The sequence below is a fragment of the Mustela putorius genome, unplaced genomic scaffold (assembly GCF_011764305.1).
Source record: "Mustela putorius furo isolate JIRA1106 unplaced genomic scaffold, ASM1176430v1.1 tig00003987_pilon_pilon_pilon, whole genome shotgun sequence".
Lineage (NCBI taxonomy): Eukaryota > Metazoa > Chordata > Mammalia > Carnivora > Mustelidae > Mustela > Mustela putorius.
The window spans coordinates 16,982,219-17,008,606 of NW_025422126.1; the positions used below are offsets into that span (position 1 = coordinate 16,982,219).

General features: G+C 35.6%; 1 protein-coding gene across 2 annotated transcripts in view; it reads left to right on the top strand.

Annotated features, from left to right (window-relative positions):
- TMEM135 (transmembrane protein 135) overlaps positions 1 to 26,388 on the top strand; it is a 254,709-nt gene that overhangs the window by 139,327 nt on the left and 88,994 nt on the right. The window lies entirely within an intron of this gene.

Genomic DNA, 26,388 nt, shown 5'->3' on the forward strand with positions numbered 1-26,388 from the left:
CTACTGTTCTAGTCATTCAAGATGTAATTCATTTTGTAATATTTTTATTGAAACATAGCTTTGTAGTAACATTTCATAAAGTGAGGAAATGATATGCATCTGGTTTGAAAAATCCATACTGTGTTCCAGATTGTTGGCAAAACTTCAGAAACTGCATCTGAGAGTAATATGTGGTCATTTGTGTGAAATGTTGTGACTTAGTATTCAGTAATGCTGGTGATACATGTCTGTATATAGTGGATAAAAATAGAGAATTATGAGAATTTGTTATAATTAATCTCAAATTAGTCTAGGACTACAGAAAGGCAAATGGTGATACATTTAACTCATGCAGGAATTTTTAAATGTTTTGCTCTTTTCTTCCTATATCATGGTACAGATTACTTTTGTAATTGTTCAGAGATGAAGATTTATTAAATAAAATAATATGAAAACAAATCTCGCAGTGAGGGCAAATATTTCTGAAGTATCCAGAGTGTAACCTGTGGTAGGGTTGCTAAGAGGCTAATCTGAAACATCTGTTAGGCATATTCACATTTACTATTAGTTTGAGAATATTTATTACATACATATAGTGTAGTTAATCAGAATAAATAGTCTACACAAGTTTAAAATCTTAAAAGGTACTTTGGCAGGATACTAATAGCTTAAAAACTGTTCTAGCAGGAACCATTATTTTGGGGGTTTTCTTTGCATTTTCATTGAAATCTTGTTTATGTGTTATTGCAATGGATGAGCAAACTTGAAATGATCTCCATGCCTGTGTTGGCCAGAATAGTCCACTTAAAGATAAGGTTAATGAAAACTCTCTCTCCCTCCCTCCTCTCTCCCTGTAATGTTGAAAATTATGAAGACATGCATTTGATGTAGGCAAGGCATGATGAGGCAGTATAACTACTAGAGTAGTAGCTAGCTATCACTTTTAGGGATTTTTCTGATTAAATTTATTGATGATTCATAGGGCACAGAATGCTAGAGTGAAGGATGAGGAAAGGGAGATAGGAAACTTTTTAGTAATTGTGGCTCAGATGTGTTTTAATTTGGGCTATTTCTTTTGGGACATTAAGTTCTTGGGACACACTCTGAAAGAAACACCAAGTTTTATGTTTTTTAAAATACTTTAAAGTTTTACCTAGGGTGGTGAAAATGATAATTCTGCTTTTGTATTGCCTTTGGAAGTTTTGCTGTGATCCTTTTACCTTTTGGCTCTTGTTCTCTGCTTCCCTGTGATCTTTGCTGTACCTGAAATAGTTTCAGGAGACTTTCCAGGTGTCCCTTAGATCTCTCCCTGGGATTCAAAGACCACATGTTTCTAGTTAATGAGTTGTCATTAGGTAACATTGTTTACTTAATTGAAAGCATAAATTTTCCAGGCTATAGTAACAGTAATCACCACCATTTATTGACCCTCGTCCCTGTGCCAGGTAATGTGCTAAATGCCTTGCATGCATTTATTACTTCATTAAGTTCTCAGAATAGTTCAGAAGGGATGCATTCCTAGCCCCATTTTTACAGATAGAAAACAGGGCTTGGAGACACTTTCCCAGTTGCCAAAGGTCACACAATAAGGATTTCAGAGCCAAAGGTCACACAATAAGGATTTCAGAGCCTTAGTACTTTCCAGAATAACACACTGCCTGTTGGAGTACTAAATTTTTAATGAAGTTGGATTTTGGTGTTTCCTATAAATATACTGTTTACTACTATCACATAAACTCATATATGCTCATTTCATGGAAGATTTTAAAAACCAGAGCTGTCATTGCTGTTGCTAAGTTCTCTATCCCTGGTCTTCCTTCCCCAGGCATCCTATTGTCATGGACTTAGTGAGGTCCACAGATTAAGAAGTATACTGAAGAGAATTAGGAAAGGAAACACAGAGAGTAGGGAGACCCTGTAGAATTGAGGAAGCTGAAGAAACCATTATGGAATGGCGCCCTCGACCATGCACTATCTTGAGCTGGCATGTCTTGAGCTTCTCTTTATTCCTTTTAAAGCTCATTTATTTAGTTCATTGGAAGGTGGAGTTTGGGGAGACAGAAAACTAAAGAGATCTGTTTTTAAACCACTCGTTCCTTTTGAGTTCTTGTTTGTAAATATCACCAAGTATAAAACATTGAAATTCTCTTGAGATAGTGTAGGAGATAGTAAATAGGTAAAGAAAGGGCTCTTCGACTTCAGAGCTGTGAGATCTTGGGCATGTTTATTAAATTTTTTAGTATTACTGTCTCATGTAAAATGGACACCGTGATACATACTCAGTGTTTATTAAAAGGCTAAAATCAGATATTATATCTATCTGTATATCTCATATATATCTGTCTATGAAGAATAAGGCTTGATACATGGCAAACACCTGGTAGTTGGTAGTGAATATTAACTAATCTGCATTAAAGTCATTGTTTTTTTAGTAAAATGTATAGACCCCATTCAGTTTTGAACTGTTAAAAGATAAACAGAGACATTAAATTTAGAAGAGTTTATTTGAGCAATGAAAGTTTTCATTGGGCAACACCAAACTGTAAGTGGTTGGGAGTGCTCTGTGGACAGGAGCAGGGGAGAGGCTTTTCTACAGCTGGAATGCAAGGAAACTGTTTGATTGGCTATAGCTTAACTGGGTGCCTCATTTGGAAAAACCTAGTTTGTTGGTTATTGTGATTGGTTGTTCTTAGGTTTCAGTTTCTTAACCTTGAGGCATTTATGGAAATTTATTCTAGCTTAGGTTTTGGATTGCTTGGAGGTTGCCAAAGTGTAGAGCCATTTCAGTCTAAAGGCTTTCTTGTTTAGGTGGTTGGGTGGGGATGCCTGGGTGGCTCAGTCCGTTGAGTGACTGCCTTCGGCTCAGGTCATGACCCTAGGGTCCTGGAATTGAGCCCCACATCGGGTTTCCTGCTCAGCAGGGAGTCTGCTCCCTCTGCCTGCTGCTCCCTCTGTTTGTGCTCTGTTGCTTGCTCTCACTCTCTGTGAGTGGCAAATCAATCAATCAATCAATCAATCAATGAAATCTTTAAAAAAAAATTACTTTAACACTACCCACTTTAGCTTTTCTGCATTTTTTTCCCCTTGCTGGTAAATGGTAATGAATGCTTATCTCTTGTGTGAATTGTGGGAGTTACAAAATGGATCCATTAAAGTAGAGATATATGATTACTCGAAAGGATCAGAGTGGTTCTTACATCAGAATAAAATTTGGCTGAAATATCATGGAATATAATAATAATTCTAAAGGAGGACTTTGTAAATTACAGAAGGTGTTGGTCATTCAAGGAAGGGAGAATTAGGAGTTGTAGATTGAAGGTTAGCACTGCCAGGATAGTAGAGAGAATGCCATGGCCTGGGAGTAGAAATGTCCTGTGTGTGATCAGTGTATTTCTCCTGATTTAATAGAAATGGTGTTTTTGTTTGTTTGTTTGTTTTAGCTTGACGTCGCTATGTATTGAAACCTCCATTAATTCGTCTTACTCTGATGCTTTGTTCACCAAGAAATCTTCTAATCTGGCTTATGCAGTTTGCATTTAGGGAGGGTATTCATTAATAAAAGCCTTAGAATGTATTGTTGTTTTGGCAGTTAAGTTTTATATTACATGTTTATAAACTACATTTTGGCTAGAGCTGTTTCTGATCACTTGATGAATGTCAATAAGCATTTGTGAAATGGTCTCTTTGCATGCTAAGAGATCAGGTTTCTTTGCCTACTGAGAGTCAAACTACTCTCCAGTAGTGTCCCATGGAAGGTGTGTTGCCAAATTTTAGTCAATACAAACTTTTATTGTGGTTGCAACTCTACAGTTCTCTTGTGACATCATTTGGCAGAACATTGACCATAATGAAGCATGCAAAGTGATAATGCCTGAGATACCTAGAGTGTGATAAGAAGCCAGCACCAAAGAAAGACTTTTGAACTATTTGAGAACTTGGCCTCTACAGGAGGAGTATCCACATATACTCACAGACTCTACAGAAGGGCAACTTTCAAGCTTCCAAACTAGTGGCTCCTATATCTGTTGTTCTCTGTTGGATCTAAGCATGGTGTTATGTATCAGTAAATTTTTGTGGAATGGATGAGTAGATTGAATATTCATTCAGTGATGTATAGGAGGTCAGTTGTGGACATACAAAACATAGAATACACTTCTTTTTAGACTACTTTTTTGAGGTATGATCAACATACCAAAAGCTGTACATGTTTAATGTATACAACTTGATAAGTTTGGAGGTATGTATACAGCTGTGAATTCATTGCCACAATCAATGCCATAAACCTGTCTATCACATCCAAAAGTTTCTACATTCTTCTTTATTCTTTCTTCTGTGTGCTTTTTTTTTGTGGAACATGCTCTTTATGACCTAATAAAGATAATATTTAGGCTGATATCACATCTATTATCCTCTTCTAAATGGTGATTTAAAAAGACCTTCTAGCTATTCAGTTCAGCAACAGAAAGAGTCTCTAAGTGAACTATTATAGCATTCCATAATGATGTGATGTTGGAAAACAAGTTTTAGATCCTTAAAATGAGACCAAAAAATGAATTCTTTCATGGAATCTAAAATCTATTAGCTTTATTGTAGTAGTAGTCATAGCCTTGGCTGACTTTGGTGTTATTCTGAATCTTAATTTCTTTATTCCAAAGTGCTATGAGCACACAAGAAGATTGAGAATCTCGGTTGCAGACTGTGGTGAATTCTTGATGTAATGCAGTCCTGCTAGGGATCAGTGGGGCCACTAGGTGATCTACCCAGGTGCATTGTCCATGAAAAACAGGCCTGTTTTCATACTTCTTTGACTTAGTAGGATTGGTGGTAGGTATGCTTAATTAAGTCTTATTCGCAGAATACCTATATGGGAAAGTTACTTCTTGGTAGGCTATGCTGTAGGTCATCATGTGAAGGAGAGTTTTCTTTAAGGAAAACACACTACCTGTGTAGTTCAGACTCTATAACACTTTTTTTTTTTTTTTGATGTTTTCTTTTGGCTATAGCACCAGGTTATGAGGCAGAAATATATATATACACTAGTAATTATAGTGTTTGCTTAATTAAATGGTCTTATTTTAAGTATTTAAAACATTTTCCCTTATATTACATCACTATGGAATGTTATGGGAAGGAAAGATTGAAGGTATGGGTCACTTATGCATTTCTGCTGCTACAACAATTGAATGATTCTAAGATATTTTTCAGCCAACCTCTTGAATAAAGAATTGGATAAAGTTGTGTCAGCTGCCAAAGTATGCATCTTTCTTAGATTATAAAAAGTATGTTCTAGGTTTTATATATCCATATTTGACTTCCTATCCAATACTGATAGAATATAAAAGGAGATATAGGTGCTAAAAAATTTTATTCTTTTATTTATTGTAACTTCCATCATATATATAAAACCAACAATTCATTGGTATTTAGTAATGCAAAAACTCCAAATTTTCTATACATTTTGGATTCATTAAAATATTTCAAATCATCCTAGATTAAGTTTTTCTAAAAGGTGTCAAATATTTCTTTCTTAATTAGAATATAATAAACAAATTATTCATTATTATTAATATGAAAGATTTTATAATCTCAGAATATTTATATATTTAGGACCTATCAAATTGGGGAGGGTTCTTTATTCTAACTAAATGATCTCCATTGACTGTTAATTTTGAGCTTAGCTTACTTATTATCGATTGCCTTATAGGGAACCTCCCCCAAAACAGCAGCAATTTTATTTGCTTATAATTCTGTGCATCAGCAGTTTTGTCTGGGCTTAGCCAGGCAGTTCTTCTGCTGGTCTTTCTGGATCACTCACACAAGTCTTATCTTCTGGTGCTTCATGGCCTTAGATGATGTTGAGCTAGGCATTTGCTTCTCTGTCTCCCTGGTCTCACCCTCAGGTTGGTTAGCTTTGGCTTCTTGACACAGTGATCTCAAGGTTCCAAGAGGTGATGCTGGAGCCTAAGTTTGGGAGTCCCACACTGTCGTTTTTGCCACATTCTGTTGATGGAACCAAATCATATGGCTAACCCAGGAAGGGAGGGAAACTAGTCTCTTTTGTTAACTCTAACGAACAGAGCAGCAAAGTCAGATTGCAAGTGGCCATACACGTAGGGATGGGAGAAGTTGTTGTGGCCGACTTTGCACACAGTATAATGTTCTTAACCATTTCCTATTTTGCTTTTGCTTCCAACTATTACATCATTATTATTTTTATGCCTTCTTCTAGCATCCCAGTGTCTTAACCTTTCCGTTCTGTGAATTTGCTATTATGTTTTTGAGACCACTTAACCCACATTTTTAAAATGATATGTAAATTAAGAAACAGACTTACTGTAAGAAAGGACATGAGGTAATTTACTATAAATCAAGTACATGCTAGTTGTGACATCTCTTTCAGGCTTTGAACTTTTTTTTTTTTTTTTTCAAACTGTGTGCCAAGATAGTGTTTCCTAAGATATTCTTCACATGTTTCTAGAGTTTTGCAGAGCCTCTTAAGAACTACTGTGTAGCGTGGTATAGGAGACAAAGCAGTACCCCAAGCAGAGCATTTCTGCATTCATGTATTTTATTTATAAAGGTTTTACATATTTGATTTTATTTGAACAAATACTTTCTTTGCTTAAAAACCAAAACTACCATTTTAGGTAATTAGACTTACTGACCAGCTGAGTTTTGGATAGCTGAGGTTAATTATACAGTTAAAACACAAATGATTTAAAACCTTATGAAAATCCTTTGCCTTAAGCCATTTCAAAAATGCATTTTCTCAATGGGGAAGTTTTATGCTTTAGTTTTATCAGACCCTTTAAAAACATATTCTTAGGGGCACCTGGGTGGCACAGTGGGTTAAACCTCTGCCTTCGGCGCAGGTCATGATCCCAGGGTCCTGGGATTGAGCCCCGCATCAGGCTCTCTGCTCAGCAGGGAGCTTGCTTCCCCCCTCCTGTCTGCCTGCCCCTCTGCCTACTTGTGATCTCTCTCTCCCCATCAAATAAATAAAATCTTAAAAAAAAAAACAAAACCCAAACATATTCTTAAAATTTAGCAGCCCCAAATTTAGAGCACCAATTATACACAAAAACTGAAATTACACAAAATTAAGGACTAACTTACATCTAAGAAAGCAGTGAACACAGTAAAACAGCAAAATGAAGAGTCTTAGTATGTTTAAGGAATATATATCATTTAGCCCACCAATAAGGGAGTCGATCTTTTTTTTTTTTTAAGTATTTAAACTTCATCAGGAATCGAATGCTATTTAAATGAAAAGGAAATAATCAGAAAAGAAAAAGTCATTCCATAAGTTATAGGTGTATTTTTGAGGATATGAAAGCTTAAATGAAAAAAAAAAAAAGCTTTATAAATGTTGCTGTGAAGGCATATATGACCCAGGGCTGGACATGCCTGGAGCTGAATGATAGTCCACTTACTCTGTTCCTCCATGGAATAGCTTGATCATTGAGTACCTAAAATATTGATTGAGATTGTTTACATGTCCCTTGTAGTTCTATTGAGGTTATCATCTTTGAAGGACAGGTTTTATGGAAGATCCTTTCTTTTTTAAATAAACTAGAAATTACTTGCTTAACTTAGAGTATATTTTAGTGCAGTGATGAAGAATTTTCAAATAGAATTGTCTAAAAAATGAATCTGGTTGTCTATCAAAATTGAGAGTTTTTCATTCTAGGAGATTTTTAAGTAAAAGCTGTATAGTGATCTTTTATGGTCATCACAGAAGAGACTCATGCAGGAGAGAACTAGTTAGATCAGATAGTTCTCAGGGTTTTATCAATGCTGAAGATTGTATGAGAGGTCCACCTAAAAACATCTGTAGGCTTCCTCTAGGTCAGTGGTTTCAGCTGGGGGTGATTTTGAACACTTTCCCAGAGATCGCTGGTAATGTTTGGAGACATTTTGTTTGGTTGTCCTCACTGGTGTTGGGGGTGCCCTTGTCCTCTGGTGGGTAAAGGCCAGAGATGCTACTACACATCCACAGTGCACAGGACAGCCTCCCACATCTCAGCCCCTAACAACAAAGAATTGTCACTATTGCCACGGGTGAGAAACTCTGGGAGTTAGTTCTAGGGATTTGAAAGAGTGAGTGATTTAGACGGTGGTCCAAATCTTTGATCTTTTTTTTTTCTACAGTTTACATTAAGGTTTATTCGGTCTTATGTATTTGTGAGTTTTGACAATGAATAATGACATATATCCACCACTGTAGTATCATACAAATAGTTTTATAGCCCCCCAAATCCACTATGCCCTGTTCATCACCCCCACCCAACCTCTGGCTACTACTAATCTTTTAATTGTCTACATAGTTTTGCATTTTCTAGAACATCGTTTAGTTGGAAGCATTTAGTATGTACCTTTTCAGATTGGCTTCCACTTAGTAATTTATGTTTAGTTTCCTCCATGGTTTCTTTTCATGGCTTGATAGCTTGTTCTTCTTCTTCTTTTTTTTTTTTTTTAAAGCACTGAATTATCCATTGTCTCCATAAACCGTAGTTATCCACTCCTCTGCTGAAGGACATCTTAGTTGCTTCCAAGTTTTGGCAGTTATGAATAAAACTGCTATAAACGTATGTGTAGATTTTTGTGTAGACAGAAGTTTTCAGGTCCCTTGGGTAAATACCAAGGAGTACAGTTGCTGGATTGCTTGATAAGAGGAGGGCAACTGGGTGGCTCAGTGGGTTAAACCTCCGCCTTCAGCTCTTTGAGACTGGTTTGGGCCTGAAGTGATTAATTAGTCCAGCTCATGCTGGCCTTAGGCAAAAGTGGAAAATAGGAAATAGTTATTTTTATCAGCTTCTTGCCCTGCCCTTCACATTGTCAATTCCATTGCTTGTGTGCTCTGTGGGGTCTGCCTCTGTACCATCCTTTTGGGTTTGTCCTTTCTAAGGATTCTTGATCTTATCAAATTTAGCTCCCTTGGGCCGTATTTCTTCGACATCTGTTCTTTGTTACCTAGATAATAGGAAAAAGAACATACCTATTCATATTGCTTTAGTGCCCCTCTGTTAATTGGTGATAATACCTGCATCTCTTTTTCTCTCTCGTGGTTCATGGTGATTCTGCTGGATCCTTCCAAGATGGACAGTTGTTTACTCATGGGGCTATTACAGATTGTCATTCACACAGATTATATGTGAATACTTTATTAAAGCAAGACAATGGGATTCTTGTCCGATATCTGTGCAAAATGATTTAAATAAAAATTTAAACAAGGCATTAGAAATATTTACATGCATTTATATGAAACTAATTAGAGCTAGCAACTCAGATTTAAAATATCAGTGAAGGCAGTTTGCATACTGGAAATTATTAATACTAAGAATGATCTATAATTACTTGGGTACTGATTGCTTAACTTCTGAAGGTTGGCTGACCATCAGTTTTATTTACATATGTATGTAGAAATGGAATAACCAGGCAGTAGTTTTGTGTTGAAATTTAGTTGATATAAATAAAAAGCTTGATTTGTAGTTTGGTGAACTAACAATCTGAAATGAAATTCAAATGTCATCTTGTTATTATAGATAATGGGAAAAGCTTTCTTCTAGTCCTTCATACTATGCTCACTCCTAAATAATGAGTATATTTATTTGAAGAATTTACTTGTTGCTCAGCTAGTTCTCAATATATATAAAAGTGTATTTCCAATGAAAGTTTTGAGGCATATAAAGTTTTGAGGCCAAATACCAATATTTTAATGTTTAGTTTTCCCTTAAAAACTGGTCATCATACCCTTTTTCACTTTCATAATAATGAGATCATGCCAGTTTATGCTTTGGCTCCCAGCTTGTTTAAGATGAAGGAATGTACACTCAGGATAACTCAGACACTGAGACTCTGTGTACCAGGAACCACCTGCTTTCCTTAGGGGCCTTTTCTATTAAAATATTAATCAGACTATTTGTTGTTATGACAGAATTTCCATGTGAAAAATTTGGCTAACATACATGCATACCTCATTTTTGCCATGCCCTGTATTTAATACACTAAGAAAATTACATTTAGAAATGCTCTGTAGAACTTTGCAGTTTCTACTCCCAATTAGTTTGGTTTATTGTTACTAATTAAATTTTGAAGACCGAGAAGCCCAAGTCATATCAGTTTCAAAGTACTTTGGGTGTTGTGAGGACTTAGTTTTTACGGTATTACTCACGTGACAATATTAGGTCGTTGAGCTCTGCCGGTATATTCATCTCTTTCTGACTTTATGGGTGGAGACAATGGTATTTAGACATGTTGTTTTAGAAATATCCCAGGGATGTCTTTGTATATGCTGTAATTTGTAGAATTTTACAAATTCTACAGCCTTTTGAAAAGGCTCTTTATAAACTGTAAAATACCTTTAAAAATAACCACCTCAAAAAATCTGACTCAGGTGAGTGAAATAACTTGGTCTGTAATTTAAGTGAATGTTTTTGTTATTGTTGTTCTTAACCATGAATTCCATATCCCGAATGTCTATATGTTCAATAATCTGCATTTTCAAGGTACTGCTTTAGAATAGAACCTAGAATAAGTATAAATTCACATTTTGGGGATTATTAAATAAATGTAAGATGCTAGAGAAAAGTAAACTAAAGCTGCAGTTATGCTAATTGCTGTTAAAAAAGGACTATGAGAACATTAAGAATGCTATTGTGAAAAGGTTTAAAAAAAGAAACAACAAACCTCTGTTCAGCTCTTCCCATGCCTGTTACTGACATCTATTGGGGAAAAAAATTGAGAAGAAAATACAAAACTTATTTTTCCTTTCATGAGAGTTTCCATAGGAGTTGATAATTATCAGTTTGTGAATATAATTGAGGGACTCAGATACTGTCTGAGGATCACATTCTTCATCCTGAAGATGCCTAGTCATCTCAAGTATGAAAAAGCAAGTCAGATGGAGAGAAAGAAAACAAAATGGAGGGTTCTCCAAGTTTAGACTGTACTCAGATTTGCAGGTATATTGTTTTGAGTTTATTTGGAAAGTGTAGGGAGTACTCTTTTGGTAAGAGGGTTCTGAAGAGGAGTTGTGCATATAAAACAACCTATGTTCCCATCTGCCTCTGTCTTGTCTTTCCGCATACACATACATATATACATGTCTACTGATAAACATAGTACTGATCTCAGTGCTGTAAGAGTAACATACTTCGAAGGGCGAAGAGTCTGAACAAACATTCCCAGATATTAGTGCCTAACATGGTGGTTTTGAATGGTAGACAGACACACACTGCATTTTAGGTCATATGGTCCAGATTCATCTCGGAAACTGCTTGTGTACAGATTTCATTCAAGGTCTTGACCACATGCAGCTGGAATACAAGGCAAAGTAGAGATTTCCATGATAGAGTTGATGCCCGCTCTATAAATCTCTCTTTTGAAAGTCATTTTGTAATCCATAACTGATAGCTAATACTGGATATAAACTTCATTTTGTACTAGATTTTTATCTCTGTTTATTCTTAATTCATTTTTACTGTTGGAACAAGACCAGATAAGCATTTAAGTTTCTTCTCGTTGCTGTTAAGTACTGAACAAAGTTGACTTTGGATTTTAAAAGATACTGATAGTGATTTTTATTTTAATTCTTTTATCATTCTCTTTTCTTTTAAAACTTAAGATGCTTCTGTAGGTACTTCGAAAAAGCATACATTCCCATATTATTGTGTCTCTTCATGATAAACTAGGTACTGAATCTGTCTTGTTTGACTGGGGCAGAAAAATCAATACAGACAATGAAGTTTTTTAAAAAATTAGTTACCCAGCATAACAGAGAGACCTTTATCTGTTGTGTTTCCTTGATGTAATAAGCATTGGAAGCTCAAAAGGAACAATCTTGTGTGTGGATTCAGTTTGGAAGAGATGATTGAAGTCCTCCATAGTATATCTGATTCAGAATTCAAGCACATTCTATACCCACCCCACCCTAGCCTTTATTATTATCATCATCATCATCATCATTATTATTATCATTATTTTTGTAGAGGTAATGCCCACTACAGTGTGCTTTAAGAGTTTTTAAATGTTCTTTAGGAAACAAACAAAACAGCCCATTAGTTCTGGACCTTTCCTGCTTGAAGAAATGGTAGTATGTAAAGACGAATCAGCAGCTGGGTAGAAATAGTGAGAACCAAGACAGATATGAGCAATGCCATGCCTAATCAAGGAAGGATTTTCTCAAATGAATTCTGGAGATGACATATCCTTTTACCTATTGTTGATTGCTGTTTTGGGGGGATTATGCATTGGGATTGAGCTGGTTCTCAGGGACCCCTAAAATATTTGGAACCCAGCTGGAGGGCAGCTGTTGGTTTTTGGTCCACAGCACAGTGTTGTTTGGTAAAGCAGTGAGTGCTGTCTTACTGGCCACCTTATTAATAATATAATGACCCTCATTCTAATGGTCTTTCTTACCTTTATCAAATGATAAAAGTCTGAATTGCCATATTGCCACGTGCTGTTATGTGGCCTTACTCTGGCCTCTCTAAAGTAATCTTGGTGCTCCTATGTATTTGTTTTTGTAATGTCCCTGAGGGAAAAACACCTTATCACCCTAAGCCAATTTCTTATTTGAGGTTAATGGGAATACCAGCATTTGGATGAAAATAACTAACCTACTACAAATTGTCTACTTATATAATAATGAGGTTTCACTTAGGTGACCTGTTCACTTCGCCCTGCTGAAAACACAATATTTTTTCAGCTTTAACTTTGTTCTGAGTCTATATAAAAACCCTTCTCCATGTGCAGAATGACATATGAGTTTTTGTTTGTTTGTTTGTTTCCTTGAATTGAAACAGTAACATGCTTGTCAGTGTTAGGATAAAGAATGTTTCTTTACATAGCTATGTAAACATACTGGAAAACTGGTTCATGTAATTTTTTTCTCATCTCACTTAGTATATAAACAAGAAAGGTTTCTAGCTTTTTTTTAATTTTTTTAATTTTTTTTATTTATTTTTTAAAGATTTTATTTATTTATTTGTCAGAGAGAGAGAGAGCGAGAGCGAGCACAGGCAGACAGAGTGGAAGGCAGAGTAAGAGGGAGAAGCAGGCTCCCTGAGGAGCAAGGAGCCCGATGTGGGACTCGATCCCAGGATGCTGGGATCATGACCTGAGCCGAAGGCAGCTGCTTAACCAACTGAGCCACCCAGGCGTCCCACTAGTTTTTTTTTTTTTTTAATTGTAATATTCAAATTATTTTAGAAATTGACAAAAATGCATTTTTTAGATGTGTTTTTCTTTACTAGAATGAATATTTCATAGAAATTTTGAGGCTTATGGAATTTTCTTGTCATCTTTGCTTTTCTTAAATTGGGTTCATTATGCAAATAGTGAATTCCTTCACACAGAGAGTATATCTTAACTTACTATTTTATTTGCTGTGTATGAAAATAAGAGATGTTTCCTTATTAAGTTGAATGAAATTTATAAACTGATGCTTTAATGGGTTTATTAATTTTTTAAAAAAGATTTATTTATCTATTTGACAGAGGCACAGTAAGAGAGGCAGAAGCAGGCTTCCCCCTGAGCAGAGAGCCTGAGACATAGGGCTACATCCTAGGACCCTGGGATCATGGCCTGAGCTGAAGGCAGTCGGTAGACACTTCAGGACTGAGCCACCCAGGTGACTCAATGGGGTTTTTTAAAAGGAATGTTTGAGAGAAATCTGTCACAGATCAGGGGTTTTGTCATCACACTTGGTTTCTAACCCTGCCTCAATTCCATAACTATCTATGTTTCTCTGAACATCTTCCCTGAAATAGGCATAGTAACCCCTACGTTGCAGGGCTGTTTTGAGGCTCACGTGCAGTGTTACAGGTCAGGCACCTACTACTGCCTGTGACATGTAGCAAGCTCAGTAACATGAGCAATTGGGTGGTGTTGGTGCACTGTCGTTTTAATTATTATTATATTGAGCTATGAAAAAATTCCCTTCCCTCTGTGAAAAAAAACACGACAGACCTGGGTTAACAAAATGATACGTTCAAAGCATTATGGGGATTATTCCTCCCATGGAAACACTGTAACCACTCAATCAACATTAATAAGGATAAAATATTTTCTAGAGGCAGAGGAGTATAATTAAAAGCCTTGAATTTGAAACCAGAGTCATCTTAGCTTTGAGTCTCAGTTTAGCCACTAAATAAATATTCTATGATTTTAAGTGAGTAATTTATCTTCTGAGCTCACTTCCCTCATTTTCAAAATGGGACTAATAACAACCTACCCTGAAGAGCCATTGTTAGGATTAAAGATAATATTTTGAAAATACTATATATAGTACCTGGCACTGTTAATCAATAGCAGTTTATTATCTGTTTTATTCCTCCACTTTCCTCTTTCTCCATGTTCTCTGGTCCTTGCATCTTTAAACTTATCCATGGTTTCTTTTGGCTTCCTTTTCACACTTGCTTCTTTTCCTGTTTGTTTTGAATTGCATTTTTGATGACTTTTAATAGGAAGTGAATTGACTGTACAATAGAGAAATGGGTGTGGGAGAAAAAGAAGCAGTTGAATATCTTGATAACTTTTAAATATAAGTCAGGGGCCAAACTTTACTTCTGATAAACTGCATTTCTTTTATTTGATCATAAGTTAGATGCGGAAAAAAGTGTCGTGGGTATGTGACCATAATATCTAATTAGTGTTTTTAGCCTAGTACAGAGAGAATGTTTTCAATGAGTATTTTGTTCAGTGAATGAATTCTTCACATCTTGGCTTTTACCTGATTTCTAAAAAAATTTTAAATAAGTACTGAATGTTTCTATGTATAAACCTTTAGGTGTAGTCTTAAATAGTGAGTTGTTTAAAACTATTTATTTTTTAAAAATCTACTAGCAAAATTAGCATCTTGTTGTTATAAGGAATTAACTTGCAAGTTCTATTAGTTACTGCATACTGAAATGTTTCATAGGTATATATTTTACATTGTTTCATTTTTATGGAAGACAAAGTATAGCTTATTCACTTAACCATAAAAGGACAGGATATCATATAGGCTGTACTTCCCAGCCACTATCTAACATAATTCTTTTACAGCTGAAAAATTTCAAGGTTAATGTGTTGGCAGACTGTCTCTGCTGACCTTAAATGTATAAATCAAGAATAGCCATCAGTATAAGGAAGAAACTAGGCCCAAATTTTGGTCATATTTAGTGTTATTTCTTACACTCAGCTCAATCAATGCAAATACTTTAAATTGTCCTAGTATGTACATATATTCTGTGATTTATCTCCTAGTTTATTACTGACAGTTTGCTTTGAAATAATTTTCTCATACAGTGAAAAAAAATTGATGCAGGTAATCATACAATTCTGGAGTTCTGAAGAGTCGTAGAGATAAATCTAAATTTTTTTAAAGATGAAAAAATTAAAATTTAAAAAATGAAAGTGATTTGATCAAGTTTATAGTCTTACTCTGGAGACCCAAGACTTAGTTCTTACCTCTTGTCTGGTATTTGTGACTCTAACATTCCCTATAAGGTGTTTTGTACTGTTTCTGTATTTGTTTTATTAAGGAAGGGAAATTCAAAACAATCATTAAGTAAAACTGCTAATCTAAAGAAAAGGGACAGGTTAAAAAAATGGATTATATGTTAGGTGGGATTTTAATTGCACAAGGACTTATTAAAATCATAAAGCAATACATAGTTATTTAACTTGAGCATTGTGCTGTTTAAAACTGCATTGTCTAAAGCCAGTTAATATGATGATGATGACATGCTGTGTGTTCAGAGTCAAAATATATACATTGCAAATTATGATAACACTCATTCATCCAGTAAGAGTGGTTTCTTTCAAGAGGCCATGCAATGATGGGTGTTTGCAGAAAAGTGCAAAAATGCTTAGAATCTAAAGTTCAGCCTTTTAAAAAGTGTATGAATGGGAGTGCTATTTAGTTTTTTTGAAAGATGGATTCTGTAAACAGAAACTAACATCATATCAAAAGCCATATATATATATATATAAATCCAAGGGTGCCTGGGTGGCTCAGTTGTTAATCATCTACCTTCGGTCAGGTCATGATCCCAGGGTCCTAGGATCAAGCCCCGCATCGGGCTCCCTGCTTGGCCGGAAGCCTGCTTCTCCCTCTCCCACTTCCACTGCTTCTGTTCTCTCTCTCACTGTGTCTCTCTCTGTCAAAAAAAGGAAAAAAATCCATCCATATATGGAATTAGGTAAAATAGAGACTGTCCTTTGGGACCTTGTGTTCTAAGTAAGTTATTGTGGAGACCTAAAACAAGGTATATACATGACCAAAAGCATTGCCTAAATATGTCAAATAATTGAAATAATAACATAATCAGATGTTTTGGCGAGTACTTCTTGAAGGGTGACGTGTAAATATTCTGTTCCTAGCATATCATTTTGGAGTGATTTGTTAATGTACCCACATTTCCACAAGACTCACCTCATAAGGGCAACAGGCATCAACTGTTACGTAGTTTCATTTCCCTAATAGGCTGGCAATGTAGCAAGTACTGAATATGTATGTAAATGAAGTTGAGAACCTATGCTTTATCTGTTCTTTTTCACCCAAAGATCATACAGGCTCCTGATTGTCTGGAGCTTTCCTTTGTATAGCTCTCTCTCTTTGACTTTCAAAGTCACAAAGTGTTAGAAACACGTAGACACCAGATCAGTTTTTGTGAATGGGGGGTGGATGCATGGCTAACATATGACTAAAGTACATGGGGGCAAGGGAAGTTTGTTGCTTCTTTTATAGAAACAGAGGTGAGATTTCAGTATTTGTGTCAAGGAGGAAGAGGGCTCAATGAATGTGGGGTAAGTGGGCTTGATGAGTAACGAAGGCCAGGCAGCAAAGGGTGTCATTGTCTTTGGACACACTCAAGAAGGAGTGGTTGGGGACAAGGAACATTTATCGAGTATGTTAAAGAAAAGCAGGAGAGCACTGTGGTAAGAAGTAGTTAAATGCACCATCTGTATAGGTCTCTAGTAGGCTCTAAAATGACTTCAGGATATGTGTTTTAACCATTTTGAGGCTTAAATGTTAAAAACAGCTTTCTTTTCCAGGACATGTTCACACTGGACCATATTCACATTTTTAATATTTCTGGTTAATTTTAGGATTTTAAAGTATTCATATATTGTGATACTGTTTCTTTGTTAGAGCCTTGAGAGGGACAGTTTTCATATAATTCCACAGAAGGAGGAGAATAATGGTACAATTTTTTTCCTGAAAGTTTTGTAACCTTGATAGCAGGAAACCATGTATTGTAAATCTATCATTTCCTAAAAAGGCATTCCAGAAGAAACTATTTTTCAGCTGAATGAACTTTACTTTCATATTATTTGTTATACTTTGTGTGTACTCTTTGCCTAAAATGTTCTGTTGGCATTGGGCATTATAAGATTTCCTTCCATGATTACTTTTATTTAACCATTCATATTTTTGGGGTAATTAGATAATAATGAAATCAAGTCTATGTTTTCATATAAGTATATGCAGTTTCAAAAAATAAAAATGGGGGCACCTGGGTGGCTCAGTGGGTTAAAGCCTCTGCCTTTGGCTCAGGTCATGATCTCAGAGTTCTGGGATTGAGCCCGGCATTGGGCTCTCTGCTCAGCAGGGAGCCTGCTTCTTCCTCTCTCTCTACCTGCTTTTCTGCTTACTTGTGATCTCTGCCTGTCAAATAAATAAATAAAATCTTTAAAAAATGGTTTTTAACAGATCAACAATCCAAAAATAGGCAAAGGATATGAAAAAGAGTTAAACCAACTGACCAAAAAATGAACGAAGATGTTTATAAATCTCAGAGGCTCAGTTTCACTTAAAGAAAAATGAGGCTACAATATGAGCTCTCGCTTCTTCCGTCCGTCCAGATTGGCAAGGATAAATAGTTTAATAAAACACAAACTGGGTATGGGAAAATAGGTAGTGTAAGGAAGTAAGTGCTTTCATATATGGATGGTGGGAATGACTCAAAATAAAAAGTACAGCTAGCCCTAAATACAGTGAGTTCACATCTAAGAATTTGCCTCAAAAGATCTAAGTGCATGTTTGCAAAATGTATTTTGGTATTCAATAATTTTTGGTTCTGTTCACTCTAAATATCTATTCATAGACTGTTTTAAAAAAAGTCAGCATTTATGCATGGGTGTGTGTGTGTGTGTGTGTGTGTGTAAAATTAGAAAGGAAAGTATAAAACAATGCCTTTATTAGGTATGTTTCTATATACAAATGTATGCACAGATAGGATATCAGAGATCTGGAATAAGAGGGAAATTTCTTTTCACTGTATTATTGTTATTCAGTTTGCAGTTTTGTTTTTATTGTGTATGTGCATTACTTTGTAAAAATCAGTTTGAATAGTTTTTGACATGTGATTTACATGCTATAAAATTTGCCAGTTGAAAGTGTTAATCATGTGAGTTTTAGTATATTTATAGAGTTCTGTATCTATCCATATAGTCTAATTTTAGAAACTTTTCGTCACCCCTAGAAGAAACTTTGTACTGTTAGTAAACAGTTGCTGTCATACCTCACTTCCCTAGCTCTAGACATCCATTACTCTACTTTCTGTAAATAGATTTGTCTATCCTGGAATTCATATAAATGGTATCATACAATATGTGGTCATTTTTAACTAGCTTCTTTCTGTTAAATAATGTGTTCGAGGTTCATCCATGATGTAGCATGCCCTACATTGCTTTTTGAGTTAAAAAAAAATGTTAAAATTGAAGTAAAAAAATAATTGCAAAATTCCTTATCCTTTTTAGGTATGTTGTGCAGTGGTTGTGAAATGGAAGAGAATTACAGAGAAATTACTTCTTGTGAATAGTTACTATTTCTCGAGCATCTTTGATATAGTAGTATCTCTTTTAGGCTTTATGTGTGTTATCTCATTTAGGCTTTACAATAGATGTAATAGATGGTATTATATTGTTTCTACAAGTGAGTAGATTAAGTGGTATGATTATAAATTTTGTGTTACTTTTCACATAGAATTGTAAAGTATAAACATAGATGAATGCAGATGTCTGCTTTACTGTCAAAATTAGAATATTTTAGTGCTATATAACATTACTGCAGTGCACAGTGGAAATAACCATTCACTAGCCAGGCAGTTGTAATAGAATTTTTTGCAATGATGGAGTTATTCTGTATCTCTTCTATTATAGTATCCACAACTACATGTGGCTATATTATGTGAAATAGGACTAGTGTGAGTGAGGAACTGAATTTTATTTTATCTTACTATTTTTTAAAGGTTTTATGTATTTTTTTGACAGAGGGAGAGAGCACAGCAGGGGGAACAGTAGGCAGAGGAAGAGGGAGAAGGAGGCTTGCTAATAAGTAGGGAGCCCGATGCGCAGTAGCTCGGAGCAGGGCTGCATCCCAGGACCCTGGGATCATGACCTGAGCCGAAGGCAGACACTTAATGACTGAGCCATCCAGGCACCCCCTGAGGAACTGAATTTTAATGTTATTTAGTTGTAAATAATTTAAATTTAACTACACTCTGCTTCTGTTCTTGATGTAGTAAGTTACTGGTTGGTCAGGGTAATCCTTACTCCTACATCTCTAACAACCAAAACTTGCACAACACACGAAACAATGGTTCAGGGTCCTGTACATTAGGTGCTGAAAGGCAGAGGTCTCTGAGAGCAGGGAAACAAATGAAGTGAGCCCTAGGAGTATGCTAGCTTACTGCGTGGGGAGTTTCTAGGGTTGAATCAAAGAGGAAGCATTCTGATAGTTAAGGACTTTCTGCGTTGAACAAACTTAATGGAGAGTGAGAGGAGACTATGCTGGATAGAGTTCACAGAACAGAAGTTGAGAGAGAAAAGTGCTTAGCTGCTTACTGATTAGGGCCTGTACCTGCGGGAAATGCCTCAGGCCAAGGAATGAACACCCTGAGAGGATTTAAGGTCCTTACTTGAGTGCTAGGCTTTCAGATAGCAGGTAGAAGAGTGGCTTGTTTCTACTAGCCAGACTGGAAAACCTGAAGATGCATGTGGCATTGGGTAAAGTACACAGAAGGGTCTTATCTCAGTAATGGGGAGTAATTGGCTCTAAATTGAGCACTAGTCTACTCCCTCCGAAAATATCTTAAGAGCACGTCCTTAAATGATCAGACTGTTTCCAAACAACTATGTCACAGAACAAAGCTCAAGAAGATTTATGAGAATACAAAAATAACCAGCACTCACCAAGGTAAAATTCAGAGAGTCTAATCTCCAATGAAAATTACTGGACATGCAGTAAGAAACAAAATTTGACCTGTAGTGAGACAATAAATATGTCAATATCAAACCTAAACTGACTGTTAGAGTTAATAGGCAAGGACATTAAAAAGAGTTACTATAACTGAATTCCATAGTTTCAAAAAATTAGAGGCATGGAAAATAGGGGGGGAAAATCTAAAACTTGGAGAGATAATAATTACAATGCGGAAGATGGAAAATTTACTGAATGGCATTAATGACATATATTGCAGAAGAAAATACTAGTGAAGCCATAACAATAGAAACAACTCAAAACAGAGAAAGTAAAGAGATTTTTTTTTTAAACAGAGTAAGAGAATGTTAGTTGTGGGACAACTTCAGAGGACCTACTGTACATTAATTTGAGTTCCTAAAGAAGGAAAGGGGAACAGAAAAAAAAATTGATATAATTCTGGCTGAAAAATTTTCAGATTTGGTGAAAATTGTAAACCCACAGGCCCAAGAAATTTAATGAAGTTGTAGTAGAAGAAACATGAAGACTACTGCAAGGCACATCATAATCAAATTATAAGAGGATTTTAGAGTGACATTTGTTGAGCTAACTATTGAAATAAAATGATCCCTCAACCTAAAAATCTACACCCTGCAAAAATCTTTCAAAACAAAAGAAACTATCTTAGATCTACGTTTTTAAAGGAAAAAATGTTAAGATGTAGTCATTTTATAGTATAGGTTAAAGTATGATAGATGACAACAATAGCACAAATGGCAGAAGAGGAGGAATGGAAGTATCCTATTGTAAAGGTCTATATTTTATATTAAGTAGTATAATATCCCTTGAGTGGAGACTGTATCAATTTCAAGTTCCATATAGTAAATCCTAAAACAAACACTAAAATAAGCCAACAAAGGAGAGAAAAGAGAATCATAAAAAATAGTTAATCTGGAAAAGGCAGCAAAAGGACACAAATGAGAAACAAGAGAAAAATAAGTACCAAGATGATAGTTTTAATTTTGAACTTACCAGTAGTCATGCTAAATATGAACACTCAATGCCAATGAAGAGATGGAGATTATCAGATTTAAAAATAGGCAAGAAACAACAGATGCCTATACACAATGAACTTGTAATATAGAAGCCCAATCTGTTAAAAGAATGGATAACGAATAGTATCAAAAGAAATGTGGTGTTACTATCAGACAAAATAGGTTTCAGAGCAAAGGATATTATCAGAGATAAAGAAGCTAATTTCATCATGATAAAATGGACATAATTCTAAATGTTTATTTTCCTAAAAAGAAGGCTACAAAATACCCAAGGAAAACTACAAGGAGAATTACAGGGAGAGATTGTGGAGACAACTCCACAATTATGGCAGGACATATTTTGATAACTTCTCTCAGTAATTGATTGAACAAGTGGACAAATAATTGGGGATTCAGAAGATTTGAACAGCACTGTCAAGCAACTTGACCTAATTGTTACTTATAGATACCTCTCCTAGCAACAGTAGAATGCACATTCTTTTAAAATGCACATGGCGGGGTGGTGCCTGGTGGGCTCAGTCTGAAGAGCATGCAACTTCTGGGTCTCAGCATTGTGACTTTGAGCCCCATGTTGAGTGTAGAGATGACTTAAAAAAAAACCACACCTGGATATTTACCAAGTATATGGAACATATTCTGATATGTTCTGGAACTCAAAATAAGTCCTGATAAATTTAGAAATAATCAGGTCATATTTTGAAATAAATATAGAAATAAAGTATTTTCTGACCATAATGGAATCAAATAAGTCAGTAACAACAGAAAAGTCACTTAAAATCCCCAAATGTTTGGAAACTAAATAACATACTTCTAAGTTGTGGATCACAGAAGAAAGCAAAAGCAAAGTTAGAAAGTATTTTGAATGAATAAAAATGGACAAACAACTTATCAAAATCATCAGGGTACAGATACAGCAGATCTTAGGAAGGTATTAATAGCATTATATACCTATATTAAAAGAGAAAAAATCGGGGCACCTGGGTGGCTCAGTGGGTTAAGCCGCTGCCTTCTGCTCAGGTCATGATCTCAGGGTCCTGGGATCAAGCCCCGGGTCGGGCTCTCTGCTCAGCAGGGAGCCTGCTTCCTTCTCTCTCTCTCTGCCTGTCTCTCTGCCTACTTGTGATCTCTCTCTGTCAAATAAATAAATAAAATCTTTAAAAAAAAGAGAGAGAGAAAAAATCTAGATCAATGACCTAAATTTCGGTCTTTAAGAAAATAGGAGAACAGGGGCGCCTGGGTGGCTCAGTGGGTTAAGCCGCTGCCTTCGGCTCGGGTCATGATCTCAGGGTCCTGGGATCGAGTCCCGCATCGGGCTCTCTGCTCAGCAGGGGCCTGCTTCCTTCCCTTCCCCTCTCTCTGCCTGCCTCTCTACCTACTGTGATCTCTGTCTGTCAAATAAATAAATAAAATCTTAAAAAAAAAAAAAAGAAAATAGGAGAACAAAAGCAAATGAAATCCAAACAGAAAAGAAACTAATTAAGATCAAATTGAAATCAATGAAATAGAACACAAAAATGATAGAGAAAATTAATGAAACTTAAAGTTTGTTCTTTGGTAAAATCAGTGCAGTTAATATATCTACACTCAGACTGGTCAAGAAAATAAGATACAGACTACTAAATTGGGAATGAGAGCAGTGCCAGCACTACAAATTCCACAGATATGAAGATGGTAATAAGCTATTAACTTTTTGGGTGTGCTGGATGTTTGTTATCTTGATGATGATGGTAGGTATATAGTATGTACCTATGTCAAGACTTAAAAAATTATATATTTTAAGTATGTTAGTTTTACATCAGTAAAACTCTTAAAAAATTGAACTAGCCACATGTGAATAGTAGCTATAGAGCTGGACTGTGGAGCAGTGCCTTTGAGCTCCTGGAGGATCAAAACTGTATTTAAATATTATCTGTATAGAGCAACTATAGAGGAACTCATTTCACCAATATTTGTTTAGTGAAGGAAATGCAAGATACAACTAATAAGCCTGGGTGTATCACCTGCCTTCTCAGCATATTAGTTTCCTAATATGAAGAAATAGAGGTTCATCTAAGTTCTTTTTAGCTTTAAAATTCTGTAATTTGAAGCACAGACAAAATCTTCTTATTTAATTACAAATTTGCATTTATTTGGAAAACCATTTTTTGAAAGTCAAGCTATTTAGTAAATTAACACAATCAATTAAAAATTTGAAATACTACATCACCCACATTTCAGTTTTTCTTTAGTCTCTTTAATTAAGATAGTACTAAACACCTTTCATAATAAAAAATCAGACCTTTCCAGTGGTTCTGTTGATACAGTCCCCTCGCTCATCTCTCATTTCCTCAGTGTCTGTATCAAGTCTCTGCATCCTTGGCCACTTTATATAAAACAACAACCCCTATTCTCCTGCATTTATTTCCTTATCCTGCTTTGTTTTTCTCCAGAACTCCTATCACTAGCTTTTCCTTTAATATCTTCTACCTAACTAAAAGATAGCTCTCATTAGGGCAAGGATTTTGTCCATTTTGTGTACTGTTGTAAGTTCTAGAACTATGCCCAGCACCCAGTAGGCATTCAGTATGTATCTAGTAAATGAATTGATCAATTGTACATCAGTATTCTTTAGATTCTCCTCCCCTTCCCTGCTTGCACAGATTTTCATCTCTTGGCTCTATACTGTATAAAAAAACGAACTCCAAATATTGGTGATTTGAGAGATTTTGAAAGGTCTGCTTGTTTGTTAGAAACTTCCCAGACTCAGGTGTCTAGGTGACGTTTTTTGTATCCAGATCACTTCTATAAGTAACAAAACAAGATTGAAACAGTTTGCTGAATGCCTGTCATTGTCTCATTGAATCTTCCCAACAGTTCAAAGTGAGATAAAATTCTCACTTTACAAAGGATCCAAGGCTTAGGGAAGTTAAATAAGGCTTTGAAAGTCACTTAACAGCTAGATTCAAACTCAGATCTGTCATACTCCAAAGATTGAGATCTTAAACATTGTACTCTTTCCCAGTTTCAGATGTATTATTTGCAGAGATAAATGTTAGTTTAACATGAGCATCAATAGATTTAGCATATGAGGATAGAGCATAGCAACATTTTGAGGGAAAGAGACTAAGGAAGTTTTCCTTGGAGAAGTTAGAGGGTGTGGGAAGTATTTGTGGGACACTTCTAGAGAGGTTTGTGAGTAGGTCTGCAAAGGGAAAAATGACTAGGTCGGGGAAGGAATGAAACATTGAATATTAGGAAGGGTAGCTTTGTCCAAAGAGTAAAGAATGCTAGATACAAGTTGAGGTTCATAGTCTGGGTCATTGGCTCGCAAATTATAACCAGTAAACAAACTCACTTGGACTTTAATTTTTAATTGGTTAATCAGTAACTGAAAGTTATTCCATATGCTTTAAGTTATGTTGTCAAAAGCAGTGATATGAACCTTATACATTATTGATAGGGTATTTTTAAAGTTAATGTAAAGGAGAGAGGGAAAGAAGGAGTGAGGAGAACAGAAGATTATGTGTCTGTGTTTATTAGAAAGAGAGATTTTATATACTTTACATATAGAAAAATATTTTATGTATTTTATATGTAATAAATAATAAAATATTTGTTTTGTAGTAATTGATACTTATTTTCCTTTCGTTTGTAGATTTTTAAGCCATTCAGCGTATGTTTGTAGTGCTTATCGTAAGTCAAGGTGGAAAACCTTTCAAGCTTAATTTGTAATAGCAAAACTATTAGACTTTCCTTAAGTTGACTAGAAATTATTTGTGTTGGAAGTAGCAAAACACTGTTTTACACTGTATTCATTTTTTGTATACTTTGTGGTCAGCTTTTAACAGTTAAAGATTGTTCATTTGTCATTTGTCTATGATGTGGGGCCATTGACAGTCATGTTGAGCCTACACTGTTGTTAACATAAAAACACATTTTACAACTTGCTTTTCAGTGATTTACAACAACTTATGGAGATCCATTTTATTGGCACAACTAAGCTTTGGTCAGGACGTGGATTCTTTTTTTTTTTTTTTTTTTTTTTTTAAAGATTTTATTTATTTATTTGACAGAGAGAAATCACAAGTAGATGGAGAGGTAGGCAGAGAGAGAGAGGGAAGCAGACTCCCTGCTGAGCAGAGAGCCCGATGCGGGCCTCGATCTCAGGACCCTGAGATCATGACCTGAGCCGAAGGCAGCGGCTTAACCCACTGAGCCACCCAGGCGCCCAGGACGTGGATTCTTGATTCTTTCCATATACACTTTTTTTTTTCATTAAAGAGAGAAAGAGTAGGGAGAAAGAGGCAGAGGGAGAGGGAGATCTTAAGTGGGCTCCATACCCAATGTGGAGCTGGGCGCAGGGCTTGATCTTACAACCCTGAGATCATGACTTGGGCCAAAATCAAGTCAGATGTTTAACTGACTGAGCCACCCAGGCGCCCCTCCATGTATACCTTATTTGGTTGTGTTTAGTGTTAACATATTTGAGGAGAGCTTTTTAAAACAGGTTTACTGTGTTCAGATGCCTGTTTTTAGAGTTTGTTTTTTTTTTTTTTTAAAGATTTCATTTATTTATTTGACAGAGATCACAAGTAGGCAGAGAGGCAGGCAGAGAGAGAGAGAGAGAGAGAGAGAGAGGAGGAAGGAGGTTTCCCGCAAGCAGAGGACCTGATACAGGGCTCGATCCCAGGACCCTGGGATCATGTCCGGAGCCAAAGGCAGAGGCTTCAACCCACTGAACCACCAAGCGCCCCTAGAGGAATTTTTAATAGCTAGTCCATATCCCAGAAAGGATGATTAATTATATTTTCAGGAGTTTTTCTCATTGATTAGAACTGGTTGACAACTGAACTGTATTTTACATTTAAAAAAATCTGGTTATCTGGATATAACAGTTAATATGTTTATGATTTATTTGCTGACTTCATTATAGAAGAGCTATTTTCTTTGTTCTTAAGTGACTTGCTTTTTCTTGTCATTTTGAGAGATGATTTTTTAAAAATGGTGGTTCCTTTTTGAACCATGTTACCCTTCTACCCAGTATATATACATACATACATATCAAAATATATATTCATATTGTATAATATATAATGTATATAATTATTTATATGTGTGTGTACAGGCTCTTTATTGCCTTAATATGGTTTATTTGAAAGGTAGAGAATGTGATACATGTATGAT